The sequence below is a fragment of the Canis aureus genome, chromosome 4 (genome assembly GCF_053574225.1).
Source record: "Canis aureus isolate CA01 chromosome 4, VMU_Caureus_v.1.0, whole genome shotgun sequence".
NCBI lineage: Eukaryota > Metazoa > Chordata > Mammalia > Carnivora > Canidae > Canis > Canis aureus.
In genome coordinates, this window is record NC_135614.1 from 40828299 (window position 1) to 40841229 (window position 12931).

The 12931-nt window shown below is 44.2% G+C and overlaps 1 long non-coding RNA gene across 7 annotated transcripts in view; it reads right to left on the reverse strand.

Moving 5' to 3' along the window:
* Positions 1 to 12931, reverse strand: part of LOC144312600 (uncharacterized) — a 157534-nt gene that overhangs the window by 52573 nt on the left and 92030 nt on the right. For 6 of the 7 annotated variants that reach the window (XR_013378101.1, XR_013378104.1, XR_013378105.1 and 3 more), the window contains one exon: positions 12621 to 12688. This is a non-coding gene — a long non-coding RNA (uncharacterized LOC144312600). Of the gene's footprint in view, positions 1 to 600; positions 5669 to 8784; positions 8923 to 12620; positions 12689 to 12931 lie in introns of all 7 variants that reach the window. The other variant, XR_013378102.1, reaches the window with a different exon arrangement.

The following is a 12931-nucleotide window of genomic DNA, read 5'->3' on the forward strand; positions in this document are numbered from 1 at the left end:
AGAGCTTTCTTTCTGTCATCTACAGAATTGCCTTTCTATCCTGGCTTTGTTTCAGCTGCAAATGTGATAAACCAACCTCACTCACACATCTCTGTTGAGACCACTAAGGACAATGCTGGACACAGAAAGACCTCTTGCCCATTTATCAAGAAGGTTGTTCAACCAGGTGCATGCAAATCTATCTGCTCTGCCTTCTATTACACAGTTCCCTATCTTATGTATAAGGATAATACCCAATTTGGGGGTTGAGAGGAAGTAACACCTTGGTAATCAGTTGCTAATGGTGTCTTCTTGTCTGGGTTCATAAAGAGCTAGGAACGGTGGTGTGGTGAAGTGACCTGGTGGAGCATGCATGCAATGCTGTGGGTCCTGGCCCAGGCTACTGTTGTAGATCCCACATCACAACTGGAGAGACTCCTGGCTTCCCTTCAGTGTTATCTCTGGCCAGCCTCTGTGGATCCTCAGCCTGGCAAGAGAGGCCCATTTAAAAAATCCTGGCAACTAAGTGGGACCTGTCACACACCGCCTTTGATTTTGGGGTCTTGATTGAAGTTCAGACCACAAAATTTTTTGTTGGGCTCTGTTTGTCCTCCTTCTCACCTTGGACTTGGTTCATCAAAGTCTGCCTTCCAGAAGGGTGTCAGGGCCCAACAGTCCTCAGAGGCATTTTGTTGATATACAAATCGATAAGGAGTAGCAGGAGAAGCAGGAGAATCTCCTCCATCAGGAGGTTCAGCCCAAGGACAGGAGACATTTTTAAATAAGAGAGTGAAAAAATTAACTGTTTGAAACAAATAGCTGGAAATCCAGTTAACACACAAACAAGGTGCATTTGGTCACTTGAAAAACAAAAACAAAAACAAAAACAACAAACAGTGTAAGCTTTGGGATGCTCCGGAGGCATAAAAGGCTTAAAATCAGAAAAGTAGAATCCCACTCTCCGTGGAGTGATCAAGCTACCCCATGTTCCCATTTTACAAACTAACTGCAGTTATGATCAGAAAAGGGTTTTGCTGCCAATTTGAAAATATATAGACCAGCAGAACTATAAGAATGAATTTCAGCTCCCTATCCTGCTGGCTGAGGGCCAGCTGCCCATTTGGAATATAAACAGAAGGTATGACAAGAGAAATATCTGCCATCAATGCTCTATAGGAGGGTGAAAGGACTGTCCAAAGATAAATTCTTCCAGAGTTCTGGCCTTGGTTTCCTTTTCTGTAAAATGCTAGAGGCCTTGAGCTGTTTTGTGGATTTGGCAAAATAATAATGGAGGTGGGAGCACTGTCAGCAGAGGGAAGAGGAGAGAAAGAAGAGATAGAAGATGTTGCCTCTTCACCCACATACCAACCCATGGAAAAAGGCAGAGTCAGAATAATTTTCTTCATTCAAAAAATATTTACTGTTCTGAACAGTGTTCTAAGTGCCTAGGTTATTACATCAGTGAATAAAGCAGGTGAAAAATGCCTGATCAAACTATGTCCACAGCTTTATAGTCCCTAGACATTTGAGCTACCCAAGCCAATAAATTCCTGTAGCATTTCAGCCGGTTTGAGCTGAGATTTTTGTTGCTTTCAAAGCAAAGTTTCCTAATTGCTACTGTCATCCTCTAGACGTGGTGACACCTGACCAAACCCTGAGTCTGGTCACATTTCACTCCACATTCAAATTAAAGAAGGACACTAAAACAAAATGCTCATGTCTCTGTCTGAAAAATCAGCCACCTCTGGGTGGCACACAGCTCTTATAAATAACCAGGAAGCAGATTCAGGCTGGAAAAGGAATTTTAACAATTTCAAAAAATATATATATAAAAGGGAAGAATTCCACAGGAAATTGAAGGGGAATTTGGGAGATAGAATGTAGCAAGCTTTATTGTACTATGGCCAGAACAAGCTTCTCCTTATTAAAGGGGAAAGCCTGAGTGTCCCGGAGTATTAAGACCTTCCCAGAGTCTCTCACTGGTGGTACATTTAAAGAGTGGCATTTCTGGGTACAGTTTATATATGTCAATAAGCATTTTTTGTTCACTTTGTGTCCCCTGAAGCTAGCTCACTTGGTAAAGACAACGCTCCGAACTTCCAGGGTCTCCAAGTGTGTCTTTGTTTTGTTTTGTTTTTTGCTTTTTTACAAAGCCAGCATTTTGTTCTCTACTTTGTAAACTTCATTAAATAAACCCTAGTGGTCTTGAAGTCTAATGGGATATGCTTCCCCAACTGAGGATCAGGGCTAAGGATGGTGACACAAATATTCTCTGAAAGATTTGTAAAAGCAACACACATACTCCTTTCCTTGTCCTAGAAAGTAATTGAGCAGCCTTTCAATAAGCCCTTCCTGGGCTATAAATTGCCATGGACATTCTGCTATTTCTGCCTCACCAGCACATGCTCCTCTATCTTCTGTTAACACCAACCAATCTTCCTTGGGGAGCCAACTTTCCTTCACTCTCAAGCCTGGTGGTTCAGTTAGGTCTAATCCCTGTCATGGCTGTGGGGCAGGAGAATGGGTGACCCAGACCCACAATCAGAGCATCACACCCTCCTGGTCATTTGTTAATTGGCTTAAGGATGGTCATATGGCTCAAACCAGGCCAATGGGAATCAGCCCAACTACTTATGTCAAAATTTTGGGGAAAAACACTGTTCCTTCCCACTGAAGCTGCTTGGCTGATAGAACTGCTGCTTGGCAAGTCCAGAAGAACTCAGTGCTAATGGGAAGATAGCAGAACTGAGAGATAGGGAAAGATCGAGTCTTGATGACACACTTGGAACCCTAGCTCCAACTATGCCTGAAGGTAACATCTATCTATGGGATCTTTAAGAAATTTGAGTCAAAAATTTTCCTTTTTTTTTTTCCTTTTGTTTAAACCAGTTACATTTCTGTCATATTCAACCAATTCTGGCTAATTTGTAAGTAAAGGCTGCCTATATTCCCTACCTAATCTATCCCTGGACATAGCACATTCAACCATGACAGTTTAGAAAAAAAAAAAGCTTAGGCCCTACCGTGGACTCTTTCCAAATGTCACTTATCTTTAAAAGGATGCAATGTTCACAATGCTGCCCCCCCCTTCCATTCTCTCCACTCACTATGAACTCCAGCTGTTCTCAGAGCTGTGACTACAGATCCCATCCACCTCCATTAACCCCATGGACCTTTAAATCTGGTGTAATCACTGTGGCCCAAGATTTTTTTTTACAGGAACCCAAACTCCAGTTGCTATGCATAATGCTCTTGTGATGGCAGATGAGAAAGCAAGAACTGAGTCCTGATAACATGAACTTACCTGAGACTTTAGATTAATGTTCAGCTTGGCTTCAGATTACTTACGAAGTGCTCAGAAAAAGAAACAGCTCTAGCCCCATGGAAAGACAAGCAACGGGCGTCTGTCACAAGTGTTTTCGAACTCTTCCCAGACAGCTCCCTGGATCCTACTGTACTTCCTGAATGCTTTTCACAAAACCTCATGATCACACTTCTATATTCTTTTCTGGAAAGGCCATTGAAGACCACATTACCCAGCACCAGGTAAGGGCATGACAAAGGTCAAGTGGTGGGTGGCTACATGAGGCCCTCAAACCATGTGGTGCTCACATGCACACAGAAAAAGGCTGGCCTCAACTCTGAAACTATCCATCACGTTCCAGAGAGAGAGCTGTGAGCCAGGCTTCTACTGAAGCTCAAAGTGGATCAGCAACCTTCTGCTCTGAGAGGGTTAGCAGTAGGTTGAAAATGGCCCTAAGTATCTAGGTCCAAAGATGTCCCTGTCCTAATTCCTAGAACCTGCAATTGTGACCTTAGAACAAGGGGCCCTGCATATGTGATGAAGTTCAAGACCTTGAGATAGGGAGGTGACCCTGTATTATCCCAGTGGGCCCAGTATAGTCACAAGGCTCCTTACAAGACAGGTAAAAAGGGAGTCAGAGACTAAGAAGCAGGCCATGTGATGACAGACCAGAGGCTGGGGTGATGTGCTTTGAAGTTGGAGCGAGTGCCCAGCAGCCAAGGAATGTAGGTGGCTTCTAAGGACTCCAGAAGGCCCATACCTTGACTGATTTCTGACTTCCCATCTCCAGAACTATAAAAATCAATCAATCAATCAATCTGTGCTGTTCTAAGCCACTACCTGTGTGGTACCAGGAACCTAATTCAGGTTAGCTGTGTCCACATGCCAGCAGCAGCTCCCTGCACTTCGCCCAAGCTGGGCTCTGGTTCTCATGGCTGGGAAGCTGCTGTAAGTACATGACAGTGCTTCCATCTCACAGCTCCCAAGACATCTTGACCCTTCCCCTCTTCCAGATGGGACCCCTGAGCTCAGGCTCAGAGCTCTGCTGATCAGAGAAAGACGACTGGAGCCTCTGAGGAGCAGGGGGGTTAATATTCCTCCACCAGTCACCAACTCAGCTCTAACTGGATGGGATGTGGCATCTCCAACTGGCACTTCCTCCACAGAAGCACTGTATAGAGAAAAGATGGCTGATACTTCACAGACGTACAGCAAAGATGTGTTGACCGAATGAAGGAAAGCTATATATACTACTTTCCTGGGGCCAATGGAACAAATTACCACAAACTTAGTATCTTAAAAAAAAAAAAAAAAAAAAGGAATTCATTCTCTTACAATTCCAAAAGGCCAAGAGCCTAAAAACTATCTCACTGGCTAAAGACAAGATGTCGGCAGGGCTGGGTCCTTTTGGAACTACTGAGGGGAGCATAAAACACAAAAACTAGAGTATGTGGTTATTGCAAAATCAATGACAATAACTGCAAGTTGCATAAAATCCAACAAAGAGAAGAATTCGTTTTCAATGGGGAGTTCTCGCTGGGAGAAGCCAAGCTAGTTTCTTGGGGCCTGTCTGTCCTGTTTTAATACTACATTGGTGAGAATTCAAGTAATCTCCATTCAAGGTAATACACTCATGTGTCTCCTTTCCTCTACTGGATCCTTAACTGGGACTTACTAAGTTCTAACTGTGCATTCCTGCATGGGAGCCAGGTAGGAGCACTGTAGGCAGTCCTCACTGGCTTTTACCCAACCTAGAAAGTAGCCAAGTGCCCAGAGCTGCCCTCTCCTCCCACTGTCTGGCCTTATGACCAAAAGAAAAGAATGTTCCCTGTCCCCACAGACCAAACAAAGGCTCAGGAAAATGGTGGCCCTGGGGCATGGCCGGTAATATGCCAGCAGACTGCTCTCTGTCAAGACGGTCTCATGGGCATAAACTCCAACATAAAACCTCAAGATACAATTCCTCTTTCTCTCTAAATTAACATCAGCACTGGAAGAAAGATCCTGGTTTGTCATCATCCTCACAGAGCCAACCATTTATGGAACACTTATACGTGCCACTCTGTAGTGAGGTGAAGAAATTTAGCCAAGTTCATTTACTCAATTCAATCCTTACATTCTTTCCAACAACTGTTGTTCATACATATAGTTGCCACCTCCACTGATGATGGGATATTTCCTCAAAACTACTAACTGGTAAGGGATTTTTTTTTGTTGGTTTTGTTTTTTCCCTGCTATTTCACATTACCCCAGGATAATTACCCCATTCATGCAGCAGCCAGGGTGTTCTGTATCCTGTATCCCAAGGAAGAGATGATACACAACGGGAAATCTTTTCCTGCCTTGAGTTTCAAACGTATAGTGCTTTCACAGACTGTAAAATGCCTATTTGCAAAGGGAACATGATATATTTAGCAGAAGTTGTGATTAGGAACGATCATACCCAGGTCAAGTTTCCCCAGACTCGGGGAGCAATGGAGGTGAAGCAAGGGATGAGAAGGGATCCTGTCTCCTGCCCCTGAATGTGGCCCAAAGACAGGGAAAGAATGACAGAAGCCCCACAAAGTTTGTCCCAAACCTCAGGCATTGATGTGTCAAACACCATGTGCTTTTGCTGTCACCTTTCACCTATAGCAGCAGTTACTTGCTTTTTCTCCATAAAGCAACTTTTAAAATAACGCTTCAGTTAAGCATTGGACTCCTGATCTCATGTCAGGTCTTGATCTCAGGGTTGTGAGTTCAAGTAGGGTCCATGTTGTATGGAGCCTACTTAAAAAAAAATAATAATAAAGTAACTTTTTAAAACCTAGCTTCCTCCTAAGCAATAATATTCTTAAAATCAGAGACTTGTGCTAGTTACATTTTTCTAGTACTCATGAAAAAAATGCATAACAATTAACATTTAAAGAAAATGCTTGTGTAAAACTTAAATGCTTGCCCCACTTAGGGAAATGCTGTATTACTGTCACTGCTCCCAGGCTGAAGTCCTAGGGAATAGGACATATAATCAGGAGGGAGCAGGCTTGCAATGCCCTGGGCAGTGACCTGGAAATTACAGGCCAGGGTGGGATAAGTGCTGAAAATGCCATGAAGACCAAAACTGACAACCTTAGATACAGCCACAGCATTCACCCAAAGCTTTATAAAACTACCAGTGTGTGACTAGCTGGGAAGTAAATGCCTTCTGAATATTCCTTGGTATCTACATGTGTTTACTGCCATGAGAACACCCTGACCTTTGATTCTCATAGATAGCAAATGACCTGAATTGCAGCTCTCTTCTGGAAAATAATAAGGACGTGCCCCATGAGCTATTTAGTCTTTGCTCTGTCTACAAACCCACATGCCCACAGGGGCCAGGCAGACAGTGAGTCAAGTGGGCCTGTGTCAGCAAAACCACAATGCAAGCAGGATGAGAAATGGCCACTGCTGCTTGGGCTCAGGAAGTTGGAGACAAGAGGGAATGGTGGGGACTGTGGAGGATTAGGAAGCAAGCATCAGAGGCCTCAGAGCCCGCCAGCTGCTTCATGTCTACCCAGAGACCTGCTCCAACCAGATGTTCAGATTGTGTAAGGTAAGCTAGAAAAACATGTTGTTATGTACATTCTCTCAATTTTAAATGTTGAAAATCCAAGTTAAAAGAATGAAACTCTTAGCAAATATCATGTGGACCAAATTTGGCCCAGGAGAATCCAGTTGTAGCCTCTGTGTTTGAATTACATGATCAGCAAATTATGTCATTATGTCTGTAACCCCCGCACAAGTTTAACACTGTACCCAAATCAAACTTTCCAGCAAGTTACGATGACACATATTTAGCAATACACATGGCCACTATTTCACAGCCTGGGAATTCAGGCTAGCATGGTAACTGATGTCTACAATTATTTATCTATCTCGGGGCTACAGAGTCAGCATCCCTGGGTTTGGCTGGACAAGGCCAGGCTGCAGCAGAGGGGCCCAGGACATGGCTCCAGGAGTCCTTGACCCAGGGTGGCAGGGGAGAGGGAGGAGGATAGAGGAGGGGTCTGCATCCTTTGCTGGATGTCAAGAGATCACACTGGATGGGAATTGGATGGGACAATGATTATTTCTCCTTGCTGAAGAAGGAGCCTAGGCATCCAGCTTCCAAATGGGGAAAACAGAACAGTCATTCGGCCACTGTTAATTAATTAACTGTTCAGTGAAGAAGTGTGGGAATACACGACTAAAATAGAAATGACATTTTCAGAGATTAATGTCTACAAACAGTACACTTAAGATGTGTGCATTTTATTGTGTGTTCAGAAAAAAAACTATAAGCAAAGAGTGAACTCTAATAATACATACATGCTGAAGTATACTGTGGGTGTGTATTAATGGCTGCAACTTACTTTGAAATGCACCCCCAAATTTACAGACAGATGTAGAGGGGGAGGGCTGGATGGAGAGAAACATGATAAAACCATGCACAGCAAAATACTAATGCATGTAATATTTTTAACTTTAAAAAATTAAAATAAAAAATAAAAATTATTAATTTAATAAATAAAAATGAATTTTAAAAATATTAATGCATGTAGACTCTGAATGGCAGGTATGTGAGCACTCCCTTTAAAATTTCTTCAATTTTTCTGCATTGTTTGAAAGCTTTTTATAAGAAAATGTTAGAAAAGTAGATGCCTTTAAAACAATTTTAATGACAATATAGTTATGATATTAAGCAAAAAAAAAAACTCTATGATTTCAATTATATAAAGGCTCCTTTGCCACCATGATGAGATGGAAGGCATTTTAGAAAAGACTCCCTTTTGAAAAAAAAAGAAAAAGAAAAAACCCAAATCTCTGCTGAAATATCATCATTGGAGACTTTTTCGTCTGCACCTTGAAGGCTTCTAGCTTTCCAGAATCCTCTTTTATGTGCAGATGTCTTGAAAGAAAATAACCCTCAAGTTATTATCAACATGCATCTGAGAGGGAGAGAAACTGGCAACCAGCTGAGAGTAAAATAGAATCGAGAAGTAACAAGAGATGAAAAGCGACCACTAAGGAGATGGGAGGAAACGGGGTTGGGTGAGGACAGAGCCCTCTGCAGAGCATGATCTCCTATTGGCTGCACCAGAACATTTGCCGTATTATGCCATATGAGAAGGGAAACTGAGGCAGAAAGGTGGAAAGAGACCTGCCTCAGGCCACAGAATGCTCCACAAAAGTTAGGAGCAGTATTTTCACCATCTCTACCCAGGTTCTGCTTTACCCAGTGCACCCACACGGGGGAACAGGCGGTCAGAAGCCAGGAGCAGGTGTGCACAGCTGGATGAGCAAACACCCCAAGAACTCCAGGTGTGGGCTTCCTCAAGGGCATTCATTTCACCTCCACTGCTTCCAGGTGGGCACACAGCTCTGTCCATGATCTCGAGGGAAGGCGTTTCTGCCCCCAAGTGTGAGGGAAGGAAAGACCAAGGTGGTGCATATCTCATCGTTGTCCCCCCACCACCAGTCCTAAGGCAAATCACATTCACCTGTCATGTTCCTGATGTAGAAACCCCATGGGTGGGGCGGACAACCATTTTCTGATCAGGTGCAACCATTCAGTGAGACAACTAGGGCCCCTCCATGTGACCCACTGAAGCTGCTCCGACAACAAGGCATCCTAGAGGCTGCAAATTATGAAAATGAATATTAAAATATTCATCAAATGGTTTCTTAACTTGGACTGTCACCCAAGCGTAGAATTACTCAGAATCTCTTTGCCCATTAAACTGCCCTTTTTTTCTTTATAAAATCTGACTGTTCTTCCCAAAATGTTTTGACTGGAAATTTTTGAAATGTCTTGAATATATTTACGTGCAGTTCTTTGAAACAAGGGGGATTTGCCCTGTTCAACACTGCGAGGTGTAGCGCAGGTCCAGAGTCCAATAGCCAGAAGCCATCAAGCTAGAATCACAGTAACGGCTATCCTGAGGCCAGAGACACAAAGCAAGTGTGTCACTCACCTCTGACCAATGCAAGTGGCTTCCCGAGATTGGGCCCAACCCAAGAAAAGAAAACACTGAGGAGAAGTGAAATGAACTGCATCTTAGGACAACAAGGAGATACCAGATGAACGTTCAGTTATTCCATTGATAAATGCTTCCTGAGCATCTACTAAGGACAGAGATGCAACCAGAGAGCCACAGAAGGTGTGTGGAGCCACAGCCATGCTGTGTGGTAGAGACCATGACCAAATGGGGGCTGGAAAGCTCAGGCATGTGGCAGAAGGTCAACTCGGGCTGCCATTATCGACCAGGACAGACACCCTTTGCAGTCCAGTTCATTAGCCTTCCTTCCCAGGTTTTGGGACTCCACAGTGGCTACATGGCAGTTCCTGGAAAAGGGGGAATTCAGGACACTGATGACACAAGCAGCTGGGTGGGGAGTGGGGGAGCAGCAGATACAGGGTTCTTGGGCCTTCCCTATTGCTCACCGGAGGTTATCACCTGCCCTGAGAAACTCTCTGCCCTATAACCACTCCAAGACACTCAGCAAACACCACTTTTGGTTCTTCCCAAGAACCCTGCCATTTTGCCAGCTGCATGGATGCTCTTATAAAACATGTCCCCAAATTTCTTGATTATGAAATCAAAAAAGATTGGCCCCTCTTCTCCATAGAGCAGGGAGGAGGTCAGGTTGCAAGAGATGGTTCCACTCAGCCCTGCCTGTCTTCTACCTAAGACATGAGCTGTGATTCTCCAGAGTCCAGAAAGGATGTATCTGGACTTCTTGGAACAGAGCAAGTTCCCTGGCTTCTTGAACTTAATGAGGAGTGAGACACTTAGCTTTGATCTCTGCCCCAAGCCATGGACGATCAAAATACTCTGGATTTGTACTTACGTAGGTAGCTCCATTTTTAGGCAAAATTGCACACAGCAACTAAACCAGTGTTGGCACCTCCCAGGTGTAGCATCGTCAGCTGCCCACACCCAGCCTCCTAAGTCTGTGCCTTGGCTCGTCAGCCCCAAAGCAGGACATTAAAGACTTACTGAGCTACATCTTTAATAATATTTTAAAAAATGTTTAAGAACCACCATAAAAATCCATTGGATGGCATTTTTTTCCACTTTGGCAAAACTAGAGTCATAGTCTATGTTATTACAAACTCAACCACAGGAGAAGAAAGTCAGCCAGTCACAATTTAGAAAATCACATTCCAATAGCACTAGAAGGGTATATTAGCTGAGCAGAGATGTGTCCAGTCACATCTGTCTTTTTCCACAGACGCTGCTCCCCCAGGCCACTATTGAGCAACCTGTCCCCTTTCCAAGTAGCCTCTGTATGCTGAATACTGACCCAAAGTGATTCTGTTGTCTCAAACCTACAGGCAGAGAGGCCTTGGATTTTATATAATTTGAGAAGCTCCAGAGACAGACCCCTTGATCTTCCACCCCTCTGCCAATTTAGAGATTCATAGGAGGTAATATTAACTCTAAAGGTCTTTCATAAATGTAAGCTGCTCCTGGGAGAGGTAATGCATTAAACCATTCACATTTTAGTATGAAGTAGACTGATAAGAGCTACCATTTATTAAGCATCTACTCTGGGCCTCACACTGAAGCATGCACAGTCACTGAATCAGACTTTGAAGGAATTAAACATTACAAAATTTTGATGTGGGGAAAGTTTAGACAGGTCTGATTAGCAAGGGATTGGGATGAAGATGGAGGGTATATGAACAAGACTGATACTACAAAGAGAGAAGGAAGGCCAAGAGGGGCAGTAATAAACCCTCATGAGGAACTCAAGATAGTCTTCACAGATATGACATTTCCATGAATTTTTGAAGGACGTGTAGTAGTTCAACAAGCAGCCAAGGTGAAGAAGGGAATTCTTAGAAGAGGAAACAACATGGGAAAGATCCCAGTGTATAAAATGACACCATGTATATATCGGTCTAAGTGCCAGAAGGAATACTCAACATGAAGGGTTTAGTAAACAGATTACTGACAAAGGTGTGGCAAGATATAGGGAATCCACAAGAGATAGTATAGGACTCCAAGGACTGTAGTATCCCAGGACTCAAAAGGATGAAGGCAGGCAGCAGTTACCTGTACACAGAAAGAGAAAATTATATACAGCAGGCCACCTTGAGAGGATCTAAGACTTCTAAGGCACATAGCCAGCCTGAGATGACCCCACAGAACAGGAGTCAAGGAAATCAATACCTCTACTTCTCTCCCTTCCTCTTCAGATCTCCTATGGGGCGCCCCATCCACCAAGGCCAACGGGAAGCCAGAGGGCAAGGCAGGGGAGCCTAGGTGATGTACCAATTACAGGGGCTTAGAGCTGGGCAGAGCAGAGTGGAGAAAGGATCTGAGGTGGGGGCAACTGGAAAGTATCCAACAGTGTGAGAAATGTGGCTGGAACAGGGAGTATGGGTGGAGGTGAGGAGGGACAGAGGGATAGGGAGCAGGGATGTGACACAAAGGAGCCCATTGGTTAGGCTAAGGGTGAGTGGTAACCATTGCTCTGCAGTGGTCATACAGACACTGGCCTAAGCTGGCCTTCGCAGAGGGCCCTGGGAACAGGTGTCCATCAAATGACACCAGACAGCCAATAATTCGTGAGCTATGCCTTCCCAAGCCTCCCAAGCTGTACTCTGGAAGCCCACCCCAAACTGCGCTCTGGAAACTGGTGCTGTTTCCTGGAGCTCCTACTGCTGCGGACAAGAGCCTGGGAAAGCAGAGGGGTGGTGTCTGCCAGTGGCTACTGAAGGGCACACAACCTGGAACATCTTGAACCAATTAAAACCTGTCTATCTCTTTTATTTATATTCCAGTCCACCTTTCCCCCCTTCCTCACGTGGAAAGAGAGTCCTGTGATGAAGAGCTCTGCCGGAACAGGTTTCCCAGCAAAATGAAAAGTGTCTGTCTGTCTACCCCCAGGGACAGCTCCAGGCGGCCAGCCAGGAAGCCAAGTCAGTCCTGCCCTGTAAGGCCTCAGGAAAAAAAAAAAAAAAGACAAGCGCCAGTCCCCTCTCATCTGGGAAACATTAAAAGCAATCTCTGAAGTGATTCATTAAAAGTCCTTCAGTGGCAGAAGACCATCACCCAGATGTGAAAATAAACACAGAGGGACTTTCCAGCATCAGAACCATTTCAAGTCTTTAAACAAATGCACAGCTATTTCAGAGAAAGGAAGAGTCTTTTGACTGTCTTTCCAAGCCCACAAAATCCAAGTCAGCCTCTCTCCATCCAGCAGGCCAGGCAAATTCCCATGATGCCAAACTCTAAAAACTGAAAGCACTCACTTGACTCTCTGGGGCCCTTCCCACTTGAACTTCTCAGCAGCTTCCAAGCCACGGCCAGTCACCCACACTTACCAAGCTTCTGATGATGCAGCCTTCAACTCAGCCTTAGGAAAGGACCAGAAATTGAAGTAGAAGCAACTCTGGAGGGGAAAAAAAAAAAAAAACAGAAAATAAATGGAGTGAGAATCAATATTAAGCAAAACAGAATATACGCTGACAAAAACAGAGTAAAAATGGAAGAAGATGTGAGCAGATTTGGGTACAGATCACATATTCTCATGTCCAGTGTCTGGCAGAGTGGATGGCACATGGTAGGCATTTGATAAACATGTCAGGAAGGAAGGAAGGAAGGAAGGAAGGGAGGGAGGGAGGGAGGGAGGGAA